This window comes from Chiloscyllium punctatum, chromosome 31, assembly GCF_047496795.1.
Source record: "Chiloscyllium punctatum isolate Juve2018m chromosome 31, sChiPun1.3, whole genome shotgun sequence".
NCBI classification, from domain to species: domain Eukaryota; kingdom Metazoa; phylum Chordata; class Chondrichthyes; order Orectolobiformes; family Hemiscylliidae; genus Chiloscyllium; species Chiloscyllium punctatum.
The window spans coordinates 37,857,824-37,866,462 of NC_092769.1; positions in this window are offsets into that span (position 1 = coordinate 37,857,824).

The window sequence follows — 8,639 nt, forward strand, 5'->3', positions numbered from 1 at the left end:
TTGATTGAGTGGGGTCAGTCTGATCTTCCCTGGGTGGGTAACATTGAGAGATTGGGGTCAGTCTGATCATCCCTGGGTGGGTAACATTGAGAGATTGGGGTCAGTCTGCTCTTCGCTGGGTGTGTAACATTGACAGAGTGGGGTCAGTCTGCTCTTCTCTGGGTGTGTTACATTGACAGAGTGAGGTCAGTCTGCTCTTCCCTGGGTGTGTTACATTGACAGAGTGTGGTCAGTCTGATCTTCGCTCGGTGTGTTACATTGACAGTGTGTGTTCAGTCTGCTCTTCCCTGTGTGTGTTATATTGACAGATTGGGGTCAGTCTGCTCTTCCCTGGGTGTGCGACATTGACAGAATGGGGTCAGTCTGCTCTTCACTGGGTGTGTAACATTGACAGAGTGGGTTCAGTCTGCTCTTCCCTCGGTGTGTTCCTTGACAGAGTGGGTTGATTCTGCTCTTCCCTGGGTGTGTTACATTGACAGAGTGGGTTCAGTCTGCTCTTCCCTGGGTCTGTTACTATGACAGAGTGAGGTCAGTCTGCTCTTCCCTGGGTGTGTTCCATTGACAGAGTGGGTTCAGTCTGCTCTTCCCTGGGTGTGTTACATTGACAGAGTGGGGTCAGTCTGCTCTTCCCTGGGTGTGTTTAATTGACAGAGTGAGGTAAGTCTACTCTTCCCTGGTTTTGTTATATTGACAGAGTGGGGTCAATCTCCTCTTCCTTGAGTATGTTACATTGACAGAGAGGGTTCAGTCTGCTCTTCCCTCGGTGTGTTCATAGACAGAGTCGGTTCCGTCTGCTCTTCCCTGGGTGTGTTACATTGACAGAGTGGGTTCAGTCTGCTCTTCCCTGGATCTGTTACTATGACAGAGTGAGGTCAGTCTGCTCTTCCCTGGGTGTGTTCCATTGACAGAGTGGGTTCAATCTGCTCTTCCCTGGGTGGGTTAAATTGACAGAGTGGGGTCAGTCTGCTCTTACCTGGGTGTGTTACATTGACAGAGTGCGGTCAGTACGATCTTCCCTGGGTGGGTTACATTGAAAGAGTGGTTTCAGTCTGCTCTTCCTTGGGTGTGTTACATTGACAGAGTGGGTTCAGTCTGCGCTTCCCTGGGTCTGTTTCATCGACAGAGTGGGTTCAGTCTGCTCTTACCTGTGTGTGTTACATTGACAGAGTGGTTTCAGTCTGCTCTTCCCTGGGTGTGTTACATTGACAGAGTGGGTTCAGTCTGCTCTTCACTGGGTGTGTTATATTGACAGAGTTGTATCAGTCTGCTCTTCCCTGGGTGGGTTAAATTGACAGAGTGGGGTCAGTCTGCTCTTCCCTGGGTGTGTTACATTGACAGAGTGCGGTCAGTCTGATCTTCCCTGGGTCGGTTATATTGACGGATTGGGGTCAGTCTGCTCTTCCCTGGGTGAGTTACATTGACTGAGTGGGGTCAGTCTCCTCTTCCCTCGGTGTTTTACATTGACAGCGTGGGGTCAGTCTTCTCTTCCCTGGGTGTGTTACATTTACAGAGTGGCGTCAGTCTGCTGTTCCCTGCGTGTGTTACATTAACAAAGTGGGGTCAGTCTGCTGTTCTCTGTGTGTGTTACATTGACAGAGTGGGGTCAGTCTCCTCTTCCCTGAGTGTGTTTCATTGACAGAGTGAGGTAAGTCTGCTCCTTCCTGGGTGTGTTACATTGACAGAGTGGGGTCAGTCTGCTCTTCCTTGGGTGTGTTACATTGACAGTGTGGGTTCAGTCTGCTCTTCCCTGGGTGTCTTACATTGACAGAGTGGGGTCAGTCTGCTCTTCCCTGGGTGTGTTGCATTGACAGTGTGGGGTCTGTCTGCTCTTCCCTGCGTGAGTTGCATTGACATGGTGGGGTCAGTCTGCTCTTCTCTGGGTGGTTTACTTTGACAGATTGGGTTCAGTCTGCTCTTTCCTGGGTGTGTTACATTGACAGAGTGGGGTCAGTCTGCTCTTTCCTGGGTGTGTTACATTGACAGAGTCGGGTCCGTCTGCTCTTCCCTGGGTGTGTTAGATTGACAGAATCGGGTCAGTCGCTATTCACTGGGTGTGTAACATTGATTGAGTGGGGTCAGTCTGATCTTCCCTGAGTGGGTAACATTGAGAGATTGGGGTCGGTCTGATCTTCCCTGGGTGGGTAACATTGAGAGATTGGGGTCAGTCTGCTCTTCGCTGGGTGTGTAACATTGACAGAGTGGGGTCAGTCTGCTCTTCTCTGGGTGTGTTACATTGACAGAGTGAGGTCAGTCTGCTCTTCCCTGGGTGTGTTACATTGACAGAGTGGGGTCAGTCTGATCTTCGCTGGGTGTGTTACATTGACTGTGTGTGTTCAGTCTGCTCTTCCCTGTGTGTGTTATATTGACAGATTGGGGTCAGTCTGCTCTTCCCTGGGTGTGTAAATTGACAGAGTGGGGTCAGTCAGCTCTTCCCTGGGTGTGTTACATTGACAGAGTGGCGTCAGTCTGCTCTTCCCTGGGTGTGTTACATGAACAGAGTGGGGTCAGTCTGCTCTTCGCTTTGTGTGTTACTTTGACGGAGTGGTGTCAGTCTGCTCTTCCCTGGGTGTGTTACTTTGACACATTGGGGTCAGTCTCCTCTTCCATGTGTGTTACATTGACAGAGTGGGGTCAGTCTGCCCCTCCCTGGGTGTGTTACTTTGACAGAAAGGGGACTGTCTGCTCTTCACTTGGAGTGTAACATTGATTGAGTGGGGTCAGTCTGCTCCTCCCTGGGTGGGTAACATTGAGAGATTGGGTCAGTCTGCTCTTCCCTGGGTGGGTTACATTTTCTGAGTGTGGGCAGTCTGCTCTTCAGTGGGTGTGCGACATTGACAGAATGGGGTCAGTCTGCTCTTCACTGGGTGTGTAACATTGACAGAGTGGGTTCAGTCTGCTCTTCCTTGGGTGTGTTACATTAACAGAGTGGTGTACGTCAGCTCTTCCCTGGGTGGGTTACATTGACAGATTGGGGTCCGTCTGCTCTTCCATGAGTGTGTTACATTGACAGAGTCGGGTCAGTATGCTCTTCCCTGGGTGTGTTACATTGATAGAGTGGGGTCAGTCTGATCTTCCCTGTGTGGCTAACATTGAGAGATTGGGGTCAGTCTGCTCTTCGCTGGGTATGTTATCTTGAGAGAATGGGGTCAGTCTGCTCTTCTCTGGGTGTGTTACATTGACAGAGTGGGGTCAGTCTGCTCTTCCCTGGGTGTGTTTCATTGACAGAGTGAGGTAAGACTGCTCCTCCCTCGGTGTGTTACATTGACAGAGTGGGGTCATTCTGCTCTTCCCTGGGTGTGTTTAATTGACACAGTGAGGAAAGTCTGCTCTTCCCTGGGTGTGTTATATTGACAGAGTGGGGTCAATCTGCTCTTCCTTGAGTGTGTTACATTGACAGATAGGGTTCAGTCTGCTCTTCCCTCGGTGTGTTCCTTGACAGAGTGGGTTCAGTCTGCTCTTCCCTGGTTGTGTTACATTGACAGAGTGGGTTCAGTCTGCTCTTCCCTGGGTCTGTTACTATGACAGAGTGAGGTCAGTCTGCTCTTCCCTGGGTGTGTTACATTGACAGAGTGGTTTCAGTCTGCTCTTCCCTGGGTGTGTTACATTGACAGAGTGGGTTCAGTCTGCTCTTCACTGGGTGTGTTATATTGACAGAGTTGTATCAGTCTGCTCTTCCCTGGGTGGGTTAAATTGACAGAGTGGTTTCAGTCTGCTCTTCCCTGGATGTGTTACATTGACAGAGTGCGGTTAGTCTGATCTTCCCTGGGTCGGTTATATTGACGGATTCGGATCAGTCTGCTCTTCCCTGGGTGAGTTACATTGACTGAGTGGGGTCAGTCTGCTCTTCCCTGGGTGTTTTACATTGACAGCGTGGGGTCAGTCATCTCTTCCCTGGGTGTGTTACATTTACAGAGTGGCGTCAGTCTGCTCTTCCCTGGGTGTGTTACATTAACAGAGTGGCGTCAGTCTGCTGTTCCCTGCGTGTGTTACATGAACAAAGTGGGGTCAGCCTGCTCTTCGCTGGGTGTGTTACATTGACAGTGTGTGTTCAGTCTGCTCTTCCCTGTGTGTGTTATATTGACAGAGTGGGGTCAGTCTGCTCTTCCCTGGGTGTGTAAATTGACAGAGTGGGGTCAGTCAGCTCTTCCCTGGGTGTGTTACATTGACAGAGTGGCGTCAGTCTACTCTTCCCTGGGTGTGTTACATGAACAGAGTGGGGTCAGTCTGCTCTTCGCTGTGTGTGTTACTTTGACGGAGTGGTGTCAGTCTGCTCTTCCCTCGGTGTGTTACTTTGACACATTGGGGTCCGTCTCCTCTTCCATGTGTGTGTTACATTGACAGAGTGGGGTCAGTCTGCCCCTCCCTGGGTGTGTTACATTGACAGAAAGGGGACTGTCTGCTCTTCACTGGGAGTGTAACATTGATTGAGTGTGGTCAGTCTGCTCCTCCCTGGGAGGGTAACATTGAGAGATTGGGTCAGTCTGCTCTTCCCTGGGTGGGTTACATTTTCTGAGTGTGGGCAGTCTGCTCTTCAGTGGGTGTGCGACATTGACAGAATGGGGTCAGTCTGCTCTTCACTGGGTGTGGAACATTGACAGAGTGGGTTCAGTCTGCACTTCCCTCGGTGTGTTCCTTGACAGAGTGGGGTCAGTCTGCTCTTCCCTGGGTGTGTTACATTGACAGAGTGGTTTCAGTCTGCTCTTCCCTGGGTCTGTTACTATGACAGAGTGAGGTCAGTCTGCTCTTCCCTGGGTGTGTTCCATTGACAGAGTGGGTTCAGTCTGCTCTTCCCTGGGTGTGTTACATTGACAGAGTGGGTTCATTCTGCTCTTCCCTGGGTGTCTTACATTGACAGAGTGGGGTCAGTCTGCTCTTCCCTGGGTGTGTTGCATTGACAGTGTGGGGTCTGTCTGCTCTTCCCTGCGTGAGTTGCATTGACATGGTGGGGTCAGTCTGCTCTTCTCTGGGTGGTTTACTTTGACAGATTGGGTTCAGTCTGCTCCTTCCTGGGTGTGTTACATTGACAGAGTGGGGTCAGTCTGCTCTTTCCTGGGTGTGTTACATTGACAGAGTCGGGTCCGTCTGCTGTTCCCTGGGTGTGTTAGATTGACAGAATCGGGTCAGTCGCTATTCACTGGGTGTGTAACATTGATTGAGTGGGGTCAGTCTGATCTTCCCTGGGTGGGTAACATTGAGAGATTGGGGTCAGTCTGTTCTTCCCTGGGTGGGTAACATTGAGAGATTGGGGTCTGTCTGCTCTTCGCTGGGTGTGTAACATTGACAGAGTGGGGTCAGTCTGCTCTTCTCTGGGTCTGTTACTATGACAGAGTGAGGTCAGTCTGCTCTTCCCTGGGTGTGTTACATTGACAGAGTGGGGTCAGTCTGATCTTCGCTGGGTGTGTTACATTGACAGTGTGTGTTCAGTCTGCTCTTCCCTGTGTGTGTTATATTGACAGATTGGGGTCAGTCTGCTCTTCCCTGGGTGTGTAAATTGACAGAGTGGGGTCAGTCAGCTCTTCCCTGGGTGTGTTACATTGACAGAGTGGCGTCAGTCTGCTCTTCCCTGGGTGTGTAACATTGACAGAGTGGGTTCAGTCTGCTCTTCTTTGGGTGTGTTACATTAACAGAGTGGTGTCAGTCTGCTCTTCCCTGGGTGTGTTACTTTGACAGATTGGGGTCCGTCTGCTCTTCCATGAGTGTGTTACATTGACAGAGTGGGGTCAGTCTGCTCTTCCCTGGGTGTGTTACATTGATCGAGTGGGGTCAGTCTGACCTTCCCTGTGTGGCTAACATTGAGAGATTGGGGTCAGTCTGCTCTTCGCTGGGTATATTATCTTGAGAGAATGGGGTCAGTCTGCTCTTCTCTGGGTGTGTTACATTGACAGAGTGGGGTCAGTCTGCTCTTCCCTGGGTGTGTTTCATTGACAGAGTGAGGTAAGACTGCTCTTCCCTGGGTGTGTTACATTGACAGAGTGGGGTCAGTATGCTCTTCCCTGGGTGTGTTTAATTGACACAGTGAGGAAAGTCTGCTCTTCCCTGGGTGTGTTATATTGACAGAGTGGGGTCAATCTGCTCTTCCTTGAGTGTGTTACATTGACAGAGAGGGTTCAGTCTGCTCTTCCCTCGGTGTGTTCCTTGACAGAGTGGGTTCAGTCTGCTCTTCCCTGGGTGTGTTACATTGACAGAGTGGGTTCAGTCTGCTCTTCCCTGGGTCTGTTACTATGACAGAGTGAGGTCAGTCTGCTCTTCCCTGGGTGTGTTACATTGACAGAGTGGTTTCAGTCTGCTCTTCCCTGGGTGTGTTACATTGACAGAGTGGGTTCAGTCTGCTCTTCACTGGGTGTGTTATATTGACAGAGTTGTATCAGTCTGCTCTTCCCTGGGTGGGTTAAATTGACAGAGTGGTTTCAGTCTGCTCTTGCCTGCATGTGTTACATTGACAGAGTGCGGTTAGTCTGATCTTCCCTGGGTCGGTTATATTGACGGATTGGGATCAGTCTGCTCTTCCCTGGGTGAGTTACATTGACTGAGTGGGGTCAGTCTGCTCTTCCCTGGGTGTTTTACATTGACAGCGTGGAGTCAGTCTTCTCTTCCCTGGGTGTGTTACATTTACAGAGTGGCGTCAGTCTGCTCTTCCCTGGGTGTGTTACATTAACAGAGTGGCGTCAGTCTGCTGTTCCCTGCGTGTGTTACATGAACAAAGTGGGGTCAGTCTGCTGTTCTCTGGGTGTGTTACATTGACAGAGTGGGGTCAGTCTCCTCTTCCCTGTGTGTGTTTCATTGACAGAGTGAGGTAAGTCTGCTCCTCCCTGGGTGTGTTACATTGACAGAGTGGGGTCAGTCTGCTCTTCCTTGGTTGTGTCACATTGACTGAGTGGGTTCCGTCTGCTCTTCCCTGGGTGGGTTATATTTGCAGTGTGGGGTCAGTCTGCTCTTCCCTGGGTATGTTACATTGACAGAGTGGGTTCATTCTGCTCTTCCCTGGGTGTGTTACATTGAGAGAGTGGGGTCAGTCTGCTCTTCCCTGGGTGTGTTGCATTGACAGTGTGGGGTCTGTCTGCTCTTCCCTGCGTGAGTTGCATTGACATAGTGGGGTCAGTCTGCTCTTCTCTGGGTGGTTTACTTTGACAGATTGGGTTCAGTCTGCTCTTCCCTGGGTGTGTTATATTGACAGAGTCGGGTCCGTCTGCTCTTCCCTGGGTGTGTTAAATTGACAGATTGGGGTCCGTCTGCTCTTCCATGGGTGTATTACATTGACAGCGAGGGCTCAGTCTGCTCCTCCCTGCGTGTGTAACATTGACAGAATGGGATCAGTCTGCTCTTCATAGTGTGTGTAACATTGACTGAGTGTGGTCAGTCTGCTCTTCCCTGGGTGAGTTACATTGACAGAGTGGGGTCAGTCTGCTCTTCCCTGGGTGTGTTACATTGACAGAGTGGGGTCAGTCTGCTCTTCCCTGGGTGTGTTTAATTGACAGAGTGAGGTAAGTCTACTCTTCCCTGGTTTTGTTATATTGACAGAGTGGGGTCAATCTCCTCTTCCTTGAGTGTGTTACATTGACAGAGAGGGTTCAGTCAGCTCTTCCCTCGGTGTGTTCATTGACAGAGTGGGTTCAGTCTGCTCTTCCCTGGGTGTGTTACATTGACAGAGTGGGTTCAGTCTGCTCTTCCCTGGGTCTGTTACTATGACAGAGTGAGGTCAGTCTGCTCTTCCCTGGGTGTGTTCCATTGACAGAGTGGGTTCAGTCTGCTCTTCCTTGGGTGGGTTAAATTGACAGAGTGGGGTCAGTCTGCTCTTCCCTGTGTGTGTTACATTGACAGAGTGCGGTCAGTACGATCTTCCCTGGGTGGGTTACATTGAAAGAGTGGTTTCAGTCTGCTCTTCCTTGGGTGTGTTACATTGACAGAGTGGGTTCAGTCTGCGCTTCCCTGGGTGTGTTTCATCGACAAAGTGGGTTCAGTCTGCTCTTACCTGTGTGTGTTACATTGACAGAGTGGTTTCAGTCTGCTCTTCCCTGGGTGTGTTACATTGACAGAGTGGGTTCAGTCTGCTCTTCCCTGGGTGTGTTATATTGACAGAGTTGTATCAGTCTGCTCTTCCCTGGGTGGGTTAAATTGACAGAGTGGGGTCAGTCTGTTCTTCCCTGGGTGTGTTACATTGACAGAGTGCGGTCAGTCTGATCTTCCCTGGGTCGGTTATATTGACGGATTGGGATCAGTCTGCTCTCCCCTGGGTGAGTTACATTGACTGAGTGAGGTCAGTCTGCTCTTCCCTGGGTCTTTTACATTGACAGCGTGGGGTCAGTCTTCTCTTCCCTGGGTGTGTTACATTTACAGAGTGGCGTCAGTCTGCTCTTCCCTGGGTGTGTTACATAAACAGAGTGGCGTCAGTCTGCTGTTCCCTGCGTGTGTTACATGAACAAAGTGGGGTCAGTCTGCTGTTCAATGGGTGTGTTACATTGACAGAGTGGGGTCAGTCTCCTCTTCCCTGGGTGTGTTTCATTGACAGAGTGAGGTAAGTCTGCTCCTCCCTGGGTGTGTTACATTGACAGAGTGGGGTCAGTCTGCTCTTCCTTGGGTTTGTTACATTGACAGAGTGGGTTCAGTCTGCTCTTCCCTGGGTGGATTATATTTGCAGAGTG